The sequence below is a fragment of the Wyeomyia smithii genome, chromosome 3 (genome assembly GCF_029784165.1).
Source record: "Wyeomyia smithii strain HCP4-BCI-WySm-NY-G18 chromosome 3, ASM2978416v1, whole genome shotgun sequence".
Taxonomy (NCBI): domain Eukaryota; kingdom Metazoa; phylum Arthropoda; class Insecta; order Diptera; family Culicidae; genus Wyeomyia; species Wyeomyia smithii.
Genome location: NC_073696.1, coordinates 243,163,397 through 243,183,789, shown reverse-complemented (window position 1 = coordinate 243,183,789; position 20,393 = coordinate 243,163,397).

Here is a 20,393-nt window from a genome sequence, read left to right as displayed (position 1 = left end):
TTGGAACCTCGGCGAGTAACGTTATGCGTGCCAAGGGAAGAACGGGTCTGCAGACCCTTCGGAAGCAGAAGCAGCCAAAACGTAATCCAAAACAAGCTGAATCTGTGAAACCGAGAGCTCGGAAGCTTTATGACAAACTTCTGACCAAAAAATAGGGTGTGTTATCATGGATGACGAAACCTTCATAAAACTGGACTATAAGACTCTGCCAGGACCGCAATTTTATACATCACCGAAGGGAAAGGATGTCCCTGGACCAGTGAAAGACATTTACGCCGAAAAGTTTGGCAAGAAGGTAATGGTTTGGTAGGCCATTTGTGAATGTGGGAAAATATCTCGTCCATTCATTACGAATGACACAATGAATGGTAAAATTTACGTGAAAGAGTGTTTGCAGAAAAGGTTGTTACCCATGGTTGAGCAGCATAACAATCCTCCAATCTTTTGGCCCGATCTTGCTTCCTGCCATTACTCTAAGGATGCACTAGGGTGGTATAAAACAAATAATGACACATGTGTCCCAAAGGAGATGAATCCTCCAAACTGCCCTGAAATTCGCCCTATTGAAACTTTTTGGGCTTTGACCAAGGCAAAGCTGAGGAAATATGTCAAACCAGCGGACAATGTTGAAAAATTTAAAATAGATTGGCTTAAAGTGGTTAAAATGGTCGGAGAACACACTGTGCAACAGCTTATGAGTAGTGTTAAGAGAAAAGTTAGAGAACTCGCGTATCCTACGAAAAATAATCCCAACTTGAATTGAAACTGGAAAGAAAATAGCATTGGGCGATACGACGGAGAGTATCGATACTTCAGTATCGATACCCAAAGAACCAAAAGTATCGGTATACTCATAATATCGGTCAAAAAGTATCGATACCAGAAGTATCGATACTATAGTTGAGATCATTTTTTGAATGTTTGATAAATACATTTACTCAGGGTGGCCACTCTACCGGGAAAACGGGAAAAGCGGGAAAAAGCCGGGAATTTCAAATCACCGGGAAAAAAAATACGGGAAAACCGGGAAATTAGGCTTCACGCCGGGAAAATCATCCTTCTTCATGTCTGCCGCTTTATTCGTTCAACAGTTTCTGAGGAAATGTCAACATGAGACCCTGTTTCTTTCATGTTTACCTAACTGGCAGGATTCTGCCGGCTAGGGGAAAGCTGGTTGTTGGTTTCAGTTAAAGTCGACAGCGGCTTCGCAGCAAGATCTGCGTCAAATAAAATCAGGCTTGATCAGGTGGATAAATTTGCTGTTCCGTAACATATATTGTCAGATTTTAAAGAAGTCAAAAAGTTATCAGCGTCGCAGGAGGCGTATTGAAACTTCTTGTGAATAGTGTTCGACATCGCATCGGGGAGAATCCGGTCAAAAGTCAAATAGGACCGGAAACTTCGAGTCTCGATTTTATTTCGAGCGGACCGGAACGGAGCTACCCGGTTTGTACTTCCCGATTTTTGGTATGATTTTAACCACAAGCAGCAAAAAGCAGCAAAAAAAATTTTTTCATTCTGTGTTGGACCTTTTGACTACTTGATTTTGTTGGGGAAAGACGCCACTTTGAAGAGCTATTTGTTAAAGATTTCTCAGTTTTTTTTTCTATATCAAAAACAAACAGTAGCTAAATAATTTTTTTTTTTCAAATTGCTTATTCAGAGTGTCAGTTGAATTTATTTTACGGACCATGAGAAAATTTTTTATACAATACATTGACCCCAGCTCAAAAATTTTAAAATCCCAGGATCGAAGTTTTCCGAAAAAAAATTGTTTTGAAATAACAGATCGTGATTTTGCAAAATGCATCTTGACAGTTCATGTGCATTTTTTTCATTGGTCACTCTGAGGCTCTTCTTCCCAAAGTCCGCTTGAAGTTTTGCCTGAGGACATTTTTCTAGAAGACAAAAACTCTATGCCCCAACCCTTGAATTTAACCCACGCATTTCATTGGCATCCTGATACAGAAGCACTGCAAGCTCGAGCGAAGGTTGACAGAGAAAGATGCAGAAGGAAGCAAAAAAGGGAGAAGGCAAAGATTGTCAACGATTTGGAGATAAAGAGGGCGAAAATTGTGCAGCAGATCACCATGAAGGTACTTGCTAAAGTCGACAAACAGCTAAACACGATGAAGGAGGAATGTTTTTCATAGTTTTGTAACATTATTTTTGCAAGGCACAAATAAGCATGTGAAAATTGATTTTTTTCTCATATGTTTTGAAAATAAAACACCGGGAAATTTCACTAAATATCATCGGGAAAAACCGGGAAATTGAAAATTCATATTGAGTGGCCACCCTGAATTTACTGAAAACCAGTAATCGATTCAGTGATTCGCGAAAATACAGCAAAACTATTTGCTGAACAGAAAACAGTAAATGAATGTTTGCAGGAATCCAGCAAAAGAATTGATATGTCAAAAAATTTACGTCAAGCCGTCATTAGTAAAACACGCCAAATCGCTGTGCAGCTGGTACGGGATCATCGCTAAGCTCCTGATAGCGAATATGGGACCATAGCTAAGTCCTTGTTGGGCTAGATGAACTTAAAAGTTGAAATGATAATCATACATCTCTAGTTCAACAGTAATTTGCCTATGATCCGATTGGCGGATGGAATCTGGTGCCTGACGGAAACATTGAATAAACGGGTAACCAGCAAATTGATTTATGCTTTGCTGAACGAACAGCAAATTTTCATAGCTGACAACCAGCAAGTTGTATTTTGTTTTACCGAACATGCAGCAAACGACTTGTCAATTTTATGCAATTGAGCACTACTGAATAATTAGAAAATTTCATTTTGCTGAACAGATAGCTGGAAGCACAGCACACCAAAAATCAGCAAAATTTTGTTGGTTTCCAGCAATGAAAATTTGATGTGCCGACTTTTTGTTGTTTTTCTGGTATCTATCCGCATTCTCTAGAGCAGCATGAATCAAATGACTTCACAAACAAATACATACAGGTAATGCAGAAATTCTGAGCTTTGGCAAACAAATGAATTAAACAACTTACATCTTCAAGATTTGTATTCACTGGCCCAATGGGCTGTGAAGCTCCCGTTTTATTTGTATAAATTATTGACACACTTCCATATTAATTTAAGAGGAAATTGATGACATAAAAAAGTTAGATATGTCAGCGAAAATAAGATAGTGAAGTCTACCGCCGAATTTTTCTAACTAATAAATATTGCAATTTTTTTTTTCACTTGTACTCTAACTTGTGTCGACGGAAAGCATTCGCGTTGACGGTGTTGCTGATATTTGTTTGGTTTTTGCATGCGAAAAGAAGGAAGGAAATACTTTTGCTTTTGTCATCACGCACATTTTGACAATTGCATATGAGAGTTCACGTAGGTGCGAACAGCCTTCGAAATCTCTTTCAACGCGAATAACCCGAATGAGTTAGTTTCCGCTTGCAAATATTCGATCTGAACAGTGTAACCAGAAAACTTATATTTGTTTTTAAAATACAGTCAAGTTTCGCTCGTTGGGCTATGTTTAGTTGGGCTACGTTTTAGTTGGGCTCCCGCTCGTTGGGTTATGGCCCAACTAAATCGAAGCCAAACATCATTTCTGATAACGTTGAATTTCGTTTGAGGGGTTTGTGGATGCATTTCAACGCAGAAATAGAGAAGTAGAATTTATTGAAATAAAAACAAATGAAGCTGAGTATAAATGTAAACAAACAATATTTTAATCAATTGTCAGAGAAACAATATAAGTTTTGTGGCTTAATAATGCAACGTAGAGCTATGCCTATTTTTGAAAGTATTTGAGAACACGTTATTATTGAGCACTCCTTTTTGGCTTTAAATGTGTGGCTTAAGTAAAACAAGTTCGTTTGGCTCACAACATTCTCTCTATCTATTTCTCCATCTAAAGCCTGTAGTACACTCTTTGTCTAATGGTCAAATTTTTGACCTTCTGACATAATGGTCAAATTTATTTGACATCATGGTTGTTGTTTGCCCGTGTTTGCCTCATGTTAAAATTGGAGAGTGACAAATAATTATCTTCGACCAAATTTTTATCTGTCAAAAAGTGCCAAATATTAGACGCTTGGTCAAAGAGTGTTATACAGGCTTAAGTTTTGCTAGTGCAAATAGACTTGTGCGCTATTTATACTGACAGTGGCAGCTATAGTGGTTCCAGCTCGTATCAACTAGCTGGCATCTCTATCCGATTTGCTTTGCTTTATCGCAGCCAACATCGCAGCGGTTCTACGATGTGTGGGCTCCACTGACACTGACAGACAGCATAACATAGCGTATGAAAAGTGGCGGTGATCTCGTGTACACATTGAGATGTTAGCCCTTGTAACATAGCGCGATGTCAGCTAGCTGGTCCGTGTGCATAAAAGTATATCGATACAAATATCGCGGTTTTCAGTATCGATACGGTCGAGTATCGGACGCTTGTGTATCGATCCAAAAAATCGAAATATCGTCTCAAAAGTATCGATATTTCCGATACCGATACAATATCGCCCATTGCTAAAAGAAAACACTTATTATCTATATTTCAGAATAAAATGACCCGAAAAATCCACTATCGACAATTCGATGCAGATGGCCAGCGCTGGTTTAAAACTTAATTAATTATCTAAACTGCGATAAATCCTTCGTTCAGTAGATCTTGGATTGATTGCTTACTCGACAACGAATCTGCATCTCGCTTCTTATACGGATCCACTGCACAGCTGTTTTCTCCAATATCTAAAAACTTTCTCTCCATTATTTGATTATTTTGGAAAAATTGTTTTCTATATGTTTCTATAGAATAACAGTTTGTTTACTCAATTGTTCGATGTTACATATGTTATATTCAAACTAAACTTACAAAATAACTAAAAATGAATGTGATTGAAAAAAAAAACAATTTACAAAAACCATTGCTCAAGAAAAAATACTGGATTGCTCAAAAAACTATTCACACATGCAAAAGTTTGTCTCTGTAATTTGTTATCAACAATAGCAAAGCTTGGAATAACGGAGTACTGTTTACTATTAATCATTGATGGGTAGTTTGAATCGCTCTCTCATACTCCGATATAACTTCACACATGATATATGACGCGCATGAAACATCTGTCATCTGCGTTCCATCACAGAAGCCGCGTAACAACATAAGAATCCTCATCCCATCACCACCACCTTTGTCTACTTCTTTGTTTTCATCTTCTTCTTCATAAGCAAACAAATATTATTTGAAAAAAAATAAAAAAAGTTGGCATACTGTAGCGCATTTGCAGGATAGTAGATAAACCTATGTTTAATGTTTTAAAATTTTGAAACTTTAATGTCGATATATCAAATATCTTGAATCAAAACTGTTGATCAGATTTTACATTATGTTCAAAAATAATGCCCAATAGCTTAACCCGATCCCGGCGGAGAGAAATCAGTTTTTACCTCAAAAAATGAACCTCAAACTCTTACTGCTCATCAACTATAAACACAATAACAACAAACTGTATTGCAAATTAAAGATCAATCTGTACCTTACTGAATAATTTCATCGTGAAAATTTTCAAGTATAATTGTTGAACTTGAATCAAAGTTTGAATGTCACTCGTCGGGAATGGATTTATCTTATACTCTAAGTTTTTTTTGAAACAGTAAAAATTTTCACGTATCAGCAAAATAATTATCCCTTTCTCCGTACACCTTGAACGTCGTAGTATACTTAAAAAATTAATTTGGGGTACAATGTGTGCAGCCTGTCTTGTGTAGGTTAACTATCTTTCCTATTTTTAAATAAAAAAATATATTGCTTTATCTTTGAGTACAACTTTTTGAGAACATTTTTGTACATTTTGCTCCGAGTAATAGGGAGAAAGTTGGATAGATTTCAAGTGCGGCTTGTCACGCGCTATAAGCTAAACTTGAAACTCGATATAATGTTTTGCATAAAATGGTTTTGGCGAGTTACAGCCGGTTTTCTTGAATTTTCCTGTAAATGTTCGTTATTAACGTCTTCGGTCGTAAATGATAGTTTTAATAAACAAACAACTTTTTGCTATCGAATAACTGTTCTTTTGTAAAATTACATTTTCAATGCATATAAAAATTGCTTCTTAATTAAAAAAAAACAAACTGCTTATTTCCTCGAGCAAAAAGGTTTATAATCCCCATTATTTTTTTGACTTTTTCAGGGTATATTCTCAATAAACTACAACAGGTACTGCCTTATTCCACACTTGACAACCTCATTTTGATGGTAATGCCATGACATTACAGAACTTATTGGACATGAAACTATAAAATAACGTTCATAATCAACCGACAGTGGTTTGGCTAACTTTAGATTTCATTTACATGCTTGATATCTTTGATACTATGTCTTTCTTACATCCTAAAATTGCCTTCCGCCCTTTATTACGTTTTTGGCGGTTTTTGTCGATGCACCTGCATCAGAACCTATAGCCATGTGCTAATTTAACACGTGTGCCGAATATTAGTTAAGACGCAGTTAGCTTTGATTTCCTTACGACTGGCTTCATACCAGGCGAGAGGAGGTGAGTGGAGGACTAAAAGCAAAGGTAACTTGTAGTCAGAACAGGAGTGTTGGCGTTGCTACCCACAAAAAAAATAACAAACTTTAGTGTACCTCAGCTTCAGAGATTGCTTGGGAAAAAGGCAATTTGAGTAACTTTCGTTTGTCGTGCGCGTGACTGAAAGACAAGCAAACTATATATATATTCCGACGTTACGTAATTTATATGGGGGTAGGTGATGGCATTACGTTTCGTTACACAAGGGGGGTGGGGGTCCAAAAATTTGGTTTTTTGCGTTAGGTAATTTATGGATGTCGCCTCAGTTCCTGAAGTTTAAATTAATTATTTAAACAACCTTATTTAAAACAAAAATATTTATTTTCATATTAACTATAAAACTATAAAAACTATAAAAGATTAGCTAAAAACCGATGGTTGTCTGATCATGGGGAAATGGAACAAAAAAATTAAAGTTTTCCAAAAAAGAGAAACAAGAGGAAGCCAGAACGATTCGTGTGACTGGTATAATGTCTTCGGCAAAGTTGTAGAAAGCAGTTTTATCCTTCCAGAAAAAAAAACGTAATTGTACGTCGGAAAAATATATTTAAAAAAACCTAAATTAATCCACCTACCGGTCAGACCCAGCCTTTCTCATTCAATTTTTTATTTATATAACAGATTTACATGAACGCTTCAATCCAATAAATGTATATTCACTCTTTAGGTTCTAAAATATTAATGTTGTTCTCTATATATATAAAAATGCACTCCGGTCTGCCTGTCTGTTTGATCCATATAGGCTCGTAAACTACCGAACCGATCAACGTGAAAATTTGTATGTAGGGGTTTTTTGGTGCCGATAAAGGTTCCTATGATAGTTTGAGACCCCTCCCTCTTCTGGAAGGGAGGGTTCCCATACAAATGAAACATAAACCGAAATCGGCATGTGGATGTTTTAAGGGGTAATTAATATGTCCATAATAGTTAGATGAAACACAAAATTGTGCACATCTCGAGAAATAATCAACCAAATGGAACAAAATTTTGCGGGTAAATGTTTTAGTGGTAACAAATTTATCCATAATGGTTCGACGCCCCTCCCTCTTCTGGAAGTACATGTTTCTTCACAAAATTCTGCACATCTCGCGAACTAATCTAATAAATGGAACCATATTGGCAGGTGAATGTTTTTAGTGGTAACAAATATGTTCCATAATCGACCTCAGACAACATTTTGGATTGTAAGATGGCTACTTCCGGTTTCTGGAAAACAGCCAAAAATTGCCGATTTCCACCTATAATAATAATATCCGGATCTAGAATAATACACAGTAGCTAAAATCGACCACAGATAGCATTTTAAACAGCTGAAAATGACCAAATACCGCCCAATATGAGTTTTTCTTTAACCAGTATGCCGTTCAAAATCCAGAAATTGTCTCCAAATGCCATTATGAAATCCAAAATGGTGACTTCCGGTGTCGGAAAAACAGCGCAAACGACCAAATACCACCCAATATGGGTATTTCCGGAACCGTAATGATGCACTGGAGCCACAAATCGACTTCAGACAACATTTTGAATTGTAAGATGGCAACTTCCGGTTTCTGGAAAACAGCCTGAAATGATTCCCATTAAATTCCCATTAAATATGAGTATTTCTGGAATCAGAGAGATGCACAGACGCTAAAAATTGATCACAGACACAGTCTTGAATTTCAAGATGGTGACTTCCGGTGTCTGGCAAACAGCCGGAAATGACCAAATACCATTCAATATGAATGTTTTCGGAACCAGAATTACGCCCAGATGACAAAAATTGATTTCACAGGCAATTTTAAAGTCCAAAATGACGACTTTCGGCTTCTGAAGAACAGTCCAAAGTGACCAAATATCACCCAATATGAGTTTTTCTTTAACCAGTATCCTAAATACCATTTTGAAATACAAGATGGCGACTACCGGTTTGTGAAAAACAGCCTAAAATACTATCCAATATGACAATTGTCCTCAGGCACCATTTTGAATTGCTAGATGGCAACTTATAGGCAACAGAGGGAAATGACCGAATAATACTCAATATGGATATTTGCGTAAACGTGATGATGCATAGAAACCAAACATTGACCCTGGACACCATTTTGAATTTAAAGACGACCACTTTAATTTTTGGAAAACAACCTAAATAACTAAATACCTCACAATATGGGTATTTCCGGTGTCAGATTGATGCCAGAAAATCTGCTGAAAATGACCGAATACCACTCAATATAAATATATTTAGAATTAAAGCGATGTACACAAGCCAACAGTCGAGGATGTTGTCATTTCGATTAAAACCAATCATTTCAAACGAGTTGTTATTTGACTTTGATCATATTCTATGGCCTATTGGTTAAGCATTTGCAGACTTTAAACACATCGGAAGGAATCAATGAATTTGAAACGTTCAAATAGTACGATACCACACTTAAATTATGTTAAGGCCACATATATCGATCAAAGAAGGTATAGTTTCAAATAGTCTTTGAATTTCTTTTCTTTCCATAATTTTTGAGCCACATATCAAATTGTTATGAAGTTTGTTATTTGTGAGTTTGAGAGATGACTCGTTCGTATGACACTAGTAATGTTCAAATAAGTCATGTACTTTTTGAGATAATAGACTTTCGTTGTATTGTTAACAATTTAATACATAACAGTTGCTTAAGTTCGATTATAATCAAATGAAATGGGTAAGTATAGGGCAGCCAAACTTTGAAACCACATGTTCAATCATAATTCATCAGTTAATCCTTAACTAGCCCGCTCATCTGATATCAATATTGATCAGATCGGTTGTATAGTTTCTGAGATAATGAAGTTTCGTGATTTTCACAAGTCGGTACATTACGGGTGAAGTTACAGTTCGATTACAGTAAAATTCAATATGGTCTTCTGAGGCAGCTAGACCATTCATTTGACACTAATTTTGTGGAAACCGGGTTAGCCATCTCTGAGAAAAGAGAGTGAGTCCATGTAGTCATCGGAATATGTTCCTTTGCATAGCTGGATTTTACATATTTAAACATAACAGGCAAACTAATAGTCCGATTGCAAAACAAATCAATAGGGTCTTATGGGGCAACTAGACCTTCCATTTGACGCTGATTTTATGAAAATCGGTTCAGCCATCTCTGAGAAACATGAGTGAGATTAAACAGCCTTCAGAACACGTTTCTTTCCATAACTTTTTAACAACATGTTCAATCTTTATAAAATTCAAAACTTAAGGGTTTTCCAGGTAGCCCGTTCATTTGAGATCATGTTCAAATCGGTTGTGTAGTTTTCGAGATAATGATGTTGTATGATTTTTACTATTTGATACATAACCTCGAAACTAAAAATCCGATTACAATGAAATTGAATAAGGTCTTGTGGGACAACAAGACCTTTCATTTGCAATTAATTTAATGAAAATCGGTCCAGCCATCTTTGAGAAAAGTGAGTGAGAATAAAAATCTGCACATACACACACACGCACACACACACACACACACACACACACACACACACACATACACACACACACATACACATACAGAAAATGCTCAGCTCGTCGAGCTGAGTCGAGTGATATATGCCATTCGGCCATATTTGGAGCACTTTCATATTTTCGGTTTTGCAAGTTATTGCTATACCTTTCTAGGAGAAAGGCAAAAACATCAAAATATAATAAGAATAAAATATCTCAAAAAACCCTCTTCTTAGAAAACCAATTTTTTTAGAAATTCGAAAACTACAAACTGTAAGGTAAACAATAATAGTATTACCTGAAGATGGGGAACTTGGCGAAAAAAACCAAAACTGTCGAAAAAAAAAAACAAATATATTTATTTTTTTTTGGGTAGGCAACAATGTAACCTAAAACTTCGTCGAAAACAATATACCAAGCAAACAAACTGTGATAACATAAATCGAACTTTCGGATTATCTTCTTGACCGTGTGTATGTAATAATAATAAAAATATTTTTAGTGCCGAAATAATTTGTTCAACTGATGTATTTTCTTTGGAAAAATTGTGGATAATAGTTTTGACCTTCTTGAAAAATGCAAAAAGATAATGCTCATTACTGTCTACAACTTTGTGTGAACAAAAAAAAATTTGTTGAACTTTGCTATACAAATCAAACAGACTCTTATTTTTTTTCCTTTTTCGTCATCGATAGCCTTTTTACATAAACCCTCTTCACAAATTGGTCATGGTTTAAAAAATATCATTACCACAAATCGACAGCAAATGCAATTGTAAAACATGCCGATAGATAATTCAATTTTGAATTCAAGCTGCAACATAGAGTAAAAGTTTCCTTTGTATAAATAGTTAAAAATATAGAACTGTCAACTTGCCATTGCAGTAGCAAAACCACGCCAGCCGCCTCTGACCGGAGCTGCTGCCAGCAGTTGGAACAAAAACCCAGCAAAAAGCACACCGCAGAAGCCCCGGGGGAGGATCGGTCCAAAATTTTTTATGACTCTGCAACTTCTAGGCTTTATGTTTTCTAGATTATATTTTCCTACATCTATATATGTTCACTAGATTTTTTTTCTCGTGTTCTATCTTCAAGGTTCGATTTCGATTACCTCCGTCTTTTGGGAGGAAGATGCGTTAGATACTGGCCGCCGAAAAAGATCTGATGATGTCTCTGCTAAAATCGGGAAATAAACTGTGGTGGGAGGGAACGAGGATCGTAGGGGAGGAAACCGATGATGCTGCCAAGCGGGTCCCGGGTGCCGAAGACGAAGTGGATGGCGATGATTATTGTAATGATGATGAGCGGGAATCGAAGATTCGGTCCGAGACGAATAGTGGAGGCGAAAAAAAAGCCCATTGTCATCGCAGTTAATCTATATTCATCGAACTTTTGAAGACGGTAAAGGATGCTCTTAGAAGTCGTGAAAGATTTTTTTTTCATTCGTTCTTCTTTATTTCGGACTAGCTCCTAGATGATTGTCCCCCTCTCGACGAGTAAAAAAAGAAGCTGTCGGGGCTTCCATTGTCATTGAGTCGAAATTGAGGGACATTAACATTCAATTGATGAGTAAGTGCTTCTCGATGGGCTGCGTGACGGATGCAGAGTGCGGATAGTTTTAGGGTGCTTATTAGAGGATTCTTGATTCGGTCGTGTTGTCGTTTGTCCGTCTTAAGAGCGACGATCTTTGACAGTGATGCCAGAAAGTTAAGTTGGCTTTTTGAGAAAGTTGTAAGATAAGTTAAATTGCCGACATCTGGTTTGCATCAATGCGCACAGGGCGGTATAGTTTACTGGAAATACTGCTAACCACCATGCGTCTACGTTGTCTCACAGTACATGCAGCTCCGATTCTAGCCAGTGTCGGCTGGTGGCAATCGGTTGTTTCTGTTTTTTTTTTTTTTTCGTTCCTCCAGCATCAACAGTTCGATTGGACACAGGTTATTTTTAACTCGGTTCGATTTTCCTCTTTTATTGAGTCACGCGAAATCGTTGAAAGAAAAACCAACAGGCAGGGATGACTCCACTTCAGGCATGTGCCATCGGACGCAATTTTTATGGGGCCATTCTTGAGTGGCGGCGTCCGGCAAACGTTCCCACTCGTCGTAAAATAACTAGATAAAACAATCATTTATTGGAATGCTGGCTGTCGCTACGCGTCGTGCCTGAGTGGATCGAGCGACTTTGCGCAGCGCTTGCAGTAATCTGAATCACAATATTTCACGTGAACACATGACGTGACTCTCGGGCGAATATGTAGGCCGATTGCTTTGGGCCGGAGATAGCGGGATGAAATGATGAATTAATAACTCTCAAGCTTCGAGACAAGTTAATGCCTTTTCGCTAAGACATCTGGAATTTCATACAGATTCGGAGCTCGGCAGGAGTATTCGCTTGTAAAAGTTACCAACGTCAGTCAATTTTAATAGAACGTGCATGTAAAAACAAGAGCTCAATTTAATCTCTTTTGAAAAGCAAGGTTGAATGCTTGCATTACATTAACGCGTGGTCAAACTTTTTTTTTCCTTTTGGCACCCACTTTTCACTAATGCTGACACAAACCACAGGCTCTAACGGTAGTCATTATAAAATTCACTAACACCAAATGCGAATAAAATTTGACGGGGCTTTACTGCTGGCGATGCTTTGATTTCACATGTGAACTATTTTCTAAATTTTATTATTTTCAACACCAACATTCCGACTTGCTATCCAACACAGGCCCACGTGTGCATTTTACGTACACAGGCGGTGTGGTGCAAACATTCTATAGAATTCACGGCAACATTTGGCTGCTGTTGAAAGGCTTGCCACCAGCAGGAGAGTACTAATTTAGTAGAGCCCGGTCCAGGCTGCCAGTTGCCATTGTTTTCGATCACTTAAAAACGTTTGACTTAAAAAATAACTAGAAAAAACATGTGTTGTAGATGATGTGTACACGTAAAAGTTCTAGTCTGAGAAATTGTTGCGTTCTTTCAATTCTCACGGGTTGATCTGATTTCTTTCAAACATCGAGCTCGAAGCAGATAAGACTGTATTCCTAATTCTTTCATCAGCCTGAACATGTTAGATGATACTATTAACATTTTGAGATTATGTTCAAATTCAATTCAGAGAGCTTTAGTTACCACATATGTTGGAATTGAATTTTGTTATAATCAAACCTTTTTATACGATGAAAATGGAAAAATGACGTAAATCCGAGAGCTCAGAGATTTAATGACAGACTGGAGCAATATAAGTTGCAAATGAGCGGGATGCCCCTTAAACCCTCAACTGATAAATCTTATAACAAAAAATAATTTGGCGCGAGAGTTTTCGAAAGACAGTTTACAGTTCCTATTACAACTTAAAAGATACTCTCGAAATGAAACAAATATTTTAAACTAAACTTGCAAAAATAGATCAAGTTCGTATTACTTACACACTTATACATTATAAACGAGTGCGGTGAATTGAAATACCGAGATTCAAACATTTGAAATCTTCTCGGTATGGTTTTACAAAAGTACTTGTGAAGTAATACCGAAAATATGCTGAACGCCTAGAAATTAAACTGTCAGTTTGCTATTAGAGTTTCGGTAAAATTCACTGGAATTCGTATTTTGTGATTTTTATAGAGAACTCTAGAAATTATTGAATTGAATAAATACACGAATTCATTTATTTAGTATGTATTCCATTATTTTCATTCTTCAAACCATTAGTAAACGCAGATAGGTTATTCTTAAATTAAATCCAATGGGAAAATTGTTACTACCAGGAAAAAAGCAATGCTCGTCGCTGTCCAGAAGCACACCCTGAATACCAGAATTAAAAAACGGGTCCGAAATGCGACGGATAATAAAGTGAAGCAAAAATATTTTTTTCGACCAATTCTATTTGCAAATTGCAATAAAAACACGTTTTGAGTAAACAGGATTAGCAACAGTATATACCCAGTAAATATTTTAACTATTCTGAACAGATTATGATACTCAACCGCAAAATCTGCTTCATTTTCATAACACCTAAACTGAAACTCGAACAATGCTGATAGTGAGGCACATGTCATTTTGACGATTGTGTTTTTCAGAATCTCGGTAAAAGCTCTGTTTTGATCTCGGTGGAATAATATCAAACAACCGAGATTTTGTACTTTAGATTTTTCTGGTAAACAAATCTCAATGTATCGGCAAACATTGTCCTAAAAACCCTTATAGGCTTCAAAAATATGCTTTGAACTATGTTTAAGTGTTAACAATAAAATAGCAAAATTAGCGCTAGGAGAAAATCTGAATGCTTCGATATTACTTAGGTAACGGTTTTCTTACACCTACTGACTTCCCGAAGAGGTCCAAAAATAGAATGCCTAGGTATCTGGATGAGGACAACACTCTTATATTACACTAGCTACACTGAAAATAGTTTTTCGTTATTCTCTGCACGCACGTTTCGTAAACATGGAATTCGTAGATTGCACAGTACTTTTGTTGATTGTATAGTATATTCGTATTGCAAGTTATCGAGAAGAATTGCATAATTTGTACAATTCACGGATGTACTTTCATACGAACGTGGATAACAACGAACAAAAAATTTCGTAATATGTATATTTTATTGCGTAGGCTTACTAATTTTTCGTACTATTTACATTATGCAGCGTTTGTTTGTACGAATGATTGCATTCATTTTTGAAACCTTTCGTTACGCATACGAATACGTACTTTGACAGTTCTGACGAAAGTACTCTCATATTTATTACGCATTGGTTTCGTTGCAGAAAACAACAAAAGGTTTTGTACAGGCTTGTTAATACGATAGATTATCGTCGATAATCGTCATCGCCGATACCAATAACGTCTGCTATCGTTATCGACGATGACGATTGCGTCTTCAAACATTAACGTTATCGACGATTACGATATTTACCTGACGTTATCAGCTTACTAACGTCTATCAGAACAAGTGCACTAGTGGCTATATTTCGGTTGCTAAAGTTGGCTTGATAACCAACAAAATAACCGCACCGAGCGTTGCTATTTACTCTTGAAAAATAACAACTCAAGGAAGAAAAAATTCTCGAGTAGCAACGAATTCATAAGTTTGGCAATGCAATAGCAACGAGCCGATCCGTTGCTATTGGACCAAATGTAACTTTGTTTGTGTTGCTATCCAAGACAGCAGCCAAAGTGAAAACAAACTGCGAATTCGTTTATTAGACGTTATTGATTCGATACCGTCCAGTAGCTATCGTCCATGGCAATGACGTTAATATCTGAAGACGTTAGCGTTATCGTCGATAACGATATCAGACAGTATCGTTATCGGTGTTTACGATAAGTTATCGATTAGCAACCTTGGTTTTGTATATAATGCACACGTTTTCGTGGAATAAACTAAAACATATTTTCAGTGTATAATAAAAAGACTTTTATAGCTGAATCCCAACAAGACTTTTATTCTAAAGTGTTCAAAGCTCCGAACATTTGCAAAAACACTATCACTATATGTATTAGGGGCCATCAACATTCCATGTGGACAGATTTTTAATGATTTCGACCCCCCCTCCTCCTCCTCCGTGGATAACTAGCCATATAAATTCTAAAAATGTTGAATTGACACATCAAATTGTTCTCGTGGAATGTGGATGGATCCTTACTGAAATTTATTATAACCAGCTGACCTGGCAATGTTCGTTTTGCCTATTTTTGTGTTGAATTAAATAACTTTTACACATTCCATTATACGTCACCTCTGATCCGGAAAAACCCATATTGGATAGCATTCAGTTATTTTCGTTGTTTTCCAGACACTGAAAGTGGTAATCTACGAATTCAAAATGGTGTCCGGGGTCAATGCTTGGCTTCTATACATCATTTCGATTACGGAAATATCCATTCGGTATTCTTCTTCTTTTAAGCAATCTTACCATCCGAAATGGTGTCTGAGGTCCGTTTTTAGCTCCTTGCATCATTCTGGTTCCAGGGATATTCTTGGGTATTTGGTCACTCGCCGCTGTTTTTCAGAAACTGGAAGTCGCCATCTTGAATTTCAAAACGGCATTGGGAGACAATTTCTGGTCCCTGAGCGTCATTCTGGTTTAAGAAACAGTTATTTGGACAATTTAGGCTGTTTTCCAGGAACCGGAAGTCGCCATCTTAGAATTCAAAACGGTGTCTGTGGTCAATTTTAGCTGCTGTATATCATTCTGGTTCCTAAGATACTCATATTGGATGGAAATCGGCCATTTTATTTGGTAACTTTAGGCTGTTTTCCAGAAACCGAAAGTCGTCAACTTGGACTTCAAAATGGCATGTGATAACAATTTCTGTCCTCTGGGTGTCATTCTGGTTCCGGAAACATTCATATTGGGTGGTATTTGGTCATTTTATGCTGTTTTCTAGACACCAGAAGTTGCCATCTTTGAATTCAAAATGGTGTCTGTGATCGATTTTTATCATTCTAGTTCCGGTGACCATTTTAGGCTGTCGTCCAGAAACCAGAAATTGTCATCTTACAATTCAAAATGTTGTCTGATTCGTAGCTTCAGTGCATCATTACGATTTCAGAAATACCCAAAACGGTTTTGTTCTCAGAAGCCGGAATTCGCCATGTTGGATTTCAAAATGGCATTTGGAGAAATTTTCTGGCCTCTGGGCGTCATCCTGGTTCCGGAAACAGCAATATTAGAAACCCGAAGTTTCCATCTTAAATTTAAGAATGGCGCCTTGGCGTCGAGTTTTGGTTCCTGTACATCGACCCGATCATTTTAGGCTGTTTTCCGGAAAACCTGGTTGAAATATCTGTTTAATTTGTATAGGAGCCCTCCTCTTACAGAGTACGAAGGACTATCAAACCACCATAGAAATTTGTGTATGATTTGTATAAGAACCCTCCTATCCAGAAGTAAAAGGGGAGTCGAAGCACCAAAAAAATTTTTTTTTTTCTCTGAAAAACCTCTACAAGCCAAATTTGGTTCCATTTACTTGTTTTTGTTTCATTTGTATGGAACCCCTCCCTTCCAGAAAAAGAAGGGGTATCGAAACATTATGGACATATTTGTTACCACTAAAAACATTCACCTGTCAAATTTGGTTTCATTTAGTTGGTTGGTTCTCGAGATGTGCAGGAATGTGAATTTCATTTGTATGGAACCCCCCCTTCCAGAAAAGTGAGGGGTGTCAAACCATTATGAACATTAATAGCAAACTCCTCCAGGGCTTGCAAATTTAAAGTCCCAGAAGGAGTTCCCAGCACTGCCAGGAACATCTAAAACCCCAGTTGCTCCTTTTACACTCCCAGTTGATGAAACAAACTCTGGATTAGTGAAATTTTCTGACATTGTGGACTGGATTTTTGAAACTTTCAATGTACCCGATCCAATTAAAATTTTTCTTACAGCATTCCTCCCAACAGTTAGATCATTTTTGAAGCAGTTGACTGCCCAATGGCCCCTCCTTGCAGCGATTGTATCCTTCGATGCCTAATTCATCTGCGTATATGAAGGATTCTATCTCTGTCTTACAGTGGAATTGTAGAAGTATTTTACCAAAAATTGGAAGAAGAATTTTACCACCCCATATGGAGGAGTACTTTTAGGGATTTAAAAGTGCTATTCTTTCTATCGTATTAACCTCCCCTCGATTCCAGGTATCGAAGTTGTCGCATGTCAGATGACAATACAAGGTAAAGAGCTTTGTATTGCCTCAATATATATTCTTCCCAGAGCACAGGTTGGGCAACGGCTGCTCTTTGATTTAATAGAACTTCTTTCCTCGCCACGTTTGATTTTGGGAGACTTCAGCTCTCATGGTGTGGCTTGGGGTTCCCCTTACAATGATAACCGCTCCTCTTTAATCTATAACCTTTGCGATGACTTCGACATGACTATTTTAAACAATGGTGAAATGACACGTATCCCGAAACCTCCAGCGCGCCCAAGCGCTTTGGATCTATCCTTATGTTCGACGTCGCTACGGTTGGATTGCACATGGAAGGTAATCCTCGATCCTCACGGTAGCGACCATCTGCCTATTCTTATTTCAATTACTAACGGTTCAACCCTCATGCGACCAATTGATATTCCGTATGACCTCACACGGAATGTCGATTGGAAGTTATACGAGGAAATGATTTCAAAAGCGGTCGAGTCGATTTAACATCATCCACCACTTGAAGAATACAACCTTCTCGCGGGCTTGATTCTCGACGCCGCGTTGCAAGCCCAAACGAAGAAATATCCCGGCGTAACGATCAAAGAACGGCCTCCCACTCCGTGGTGGGACCAAGAGTGCTCCGATCTCTACACGCAAAGATCCGACGCGTTTTTGGCCTACCAGAAGGGAGGTATACCTGGCGACTATTTACGGTATTCGGAGCTTGATACCAAGCTTAAAAGCTTGGCTAAAGCAAAGAAACGCGGATATTGGCGTCGGTTCGTGAACGAGACGTCGAGGGAGACATCGATGAGCACTCTTTGGAACACAGCCCGAAGAATGCGGAATCGCGTAACGGTCAACAAAAGCGAGGAGTCTTAAGTCGGTGGATATTTGATTTTGCCAGGAAAGTATGTCCGGACTCTGTTCCTGAGCAAAACATTGTTCGCGATGCGTCTCCGGGCCACGACGCGATAGAATCACCTTTTACGATGGCAGAATTTTCAGTTGCCCTCCTGTCCTGTAACAATAACGCGCCTGGGTTAGATAGAATCAAATTCAACTTGTTGAAGAATCTACCCGGCAATGCCAAGAGGCGCTTGTTGAACTTGTTCAATAAGTTCCTGGAGCAAAACATTGTACCGCGCTTGGGCTTTACAGCTAGGTATCAAATTCTCTCCGGAGAAGACTGAGATAGTAGTTTTTTCTAGGAAGCATGAACCTGCTCAGCTTCAAACACAATTAATGGGTAAAACGATTTCTCAGGTTTTGGTACACAAATATCTTGGTATCTGGTTCGACTCTAAAGGCACCTGGGGTTGTCACGTGAGGTATCTGATGAAAAAATGTCAACAAAGAGTGAATTTTCTTCGTACAATAACCGGACAATGGTGGGAAGCCCATCCAGGAGACCTTATAAGGCTTTACCAAACAACGATATTGTCTGTCATTGAGTACGGGTGTTTCTGCTTTCGCTCCGCTGCAAACACACATTTGATCAAACTGGAGCGAATACAATATCCGTTGTTTGCGTATCGCCTTGGGTTGCATGCAATCGACCCATACGATGAGTTTGGAGGTCTTAGCTGGAGTACTACCATTGAAAACCCGCTTCTGGAGCCTGTCTTCTCGTATTCTAATCAAATGTGAGGTCTTGAACCGTCCCGTGATTGAAAATTTTGAAAGGTTAATCGAACTTAATTCTCAAACCCGTTTTATGACATTGTATTTCAATCACATGTCCCAAAATATTAACCCTTCTTCGAATATTCCAAATCGTGTCGACTTATCAAATACTTCTGATTCTACTGTGTTTTTCGATACATCCATGATAGAAGAAACTCGTGGAATCCCGGATCATTTACGCGTGCAGCAGATCCCCAAATTTTTTTCCAATAATTATCGAAACATCAACTGCAACAATATGTTCAACACTGACGGATCACTTCTTGATGGGTCCACTGGCTTCGGTATTTTCAATAACAATTTAACCGTCTCCCATTAGCTCGATAATCCTGCTTCTGTTTACGTCGCAGAATTAGCTGCAATTCAGTACACCCTAGGGATCATCGAAAAATGCCCACGGACCATTATTTCATCTTTACGGACAGTCTCAGTTCCATTGAGGCTCTCCGATCGATGAAAGATGTTAAGCACTCTCCGTATTTCCTGGGGAAAATACGGGAACATCTGAGTGCTTTATCCGAAAAATCTACTCAGATTACCTTAGCGTGGGTCCCTTCTCACTGCTCGATACCGGGTAATGAGAAAGCGGACTCTTTGGCTAAGGTGGGCGCAACAAACGGTGATATTTATGAAAGACCAATTGCCTTTAATGAATTTTTCGCATTTGTACGTCAGAATACGATCATCAGTTGGCAAAATTTTTGGACCAAGGGGGAACTGGGAAGGTGGTTACATTCCATTATACCCAAGGTGTCGACGAACCCGTGGTTCAAGGGGTTGGATGTAGGTCGGGATTTCATTTGCGTGATGTCCCGGCTTATGTCCAATCACTATAGATTTAACGCGCATCTCCGTCGTGTTGGGCTCGGGGAGAGTGGTATCTGTGCCTGTGGTGAAGGTTATCACGACATAGAGCACGTTGTTTGGTCATGCCCTGTACACCGTGACGCCAGGTCTAGATTAATAGCTTCCCTGCAGGCCGAAGGTAGGAAGCCGGCTGTTCCTGTTCGTGATGTCTTGGCGAGCCGTGACCTATCCTACATGTCCCTTATA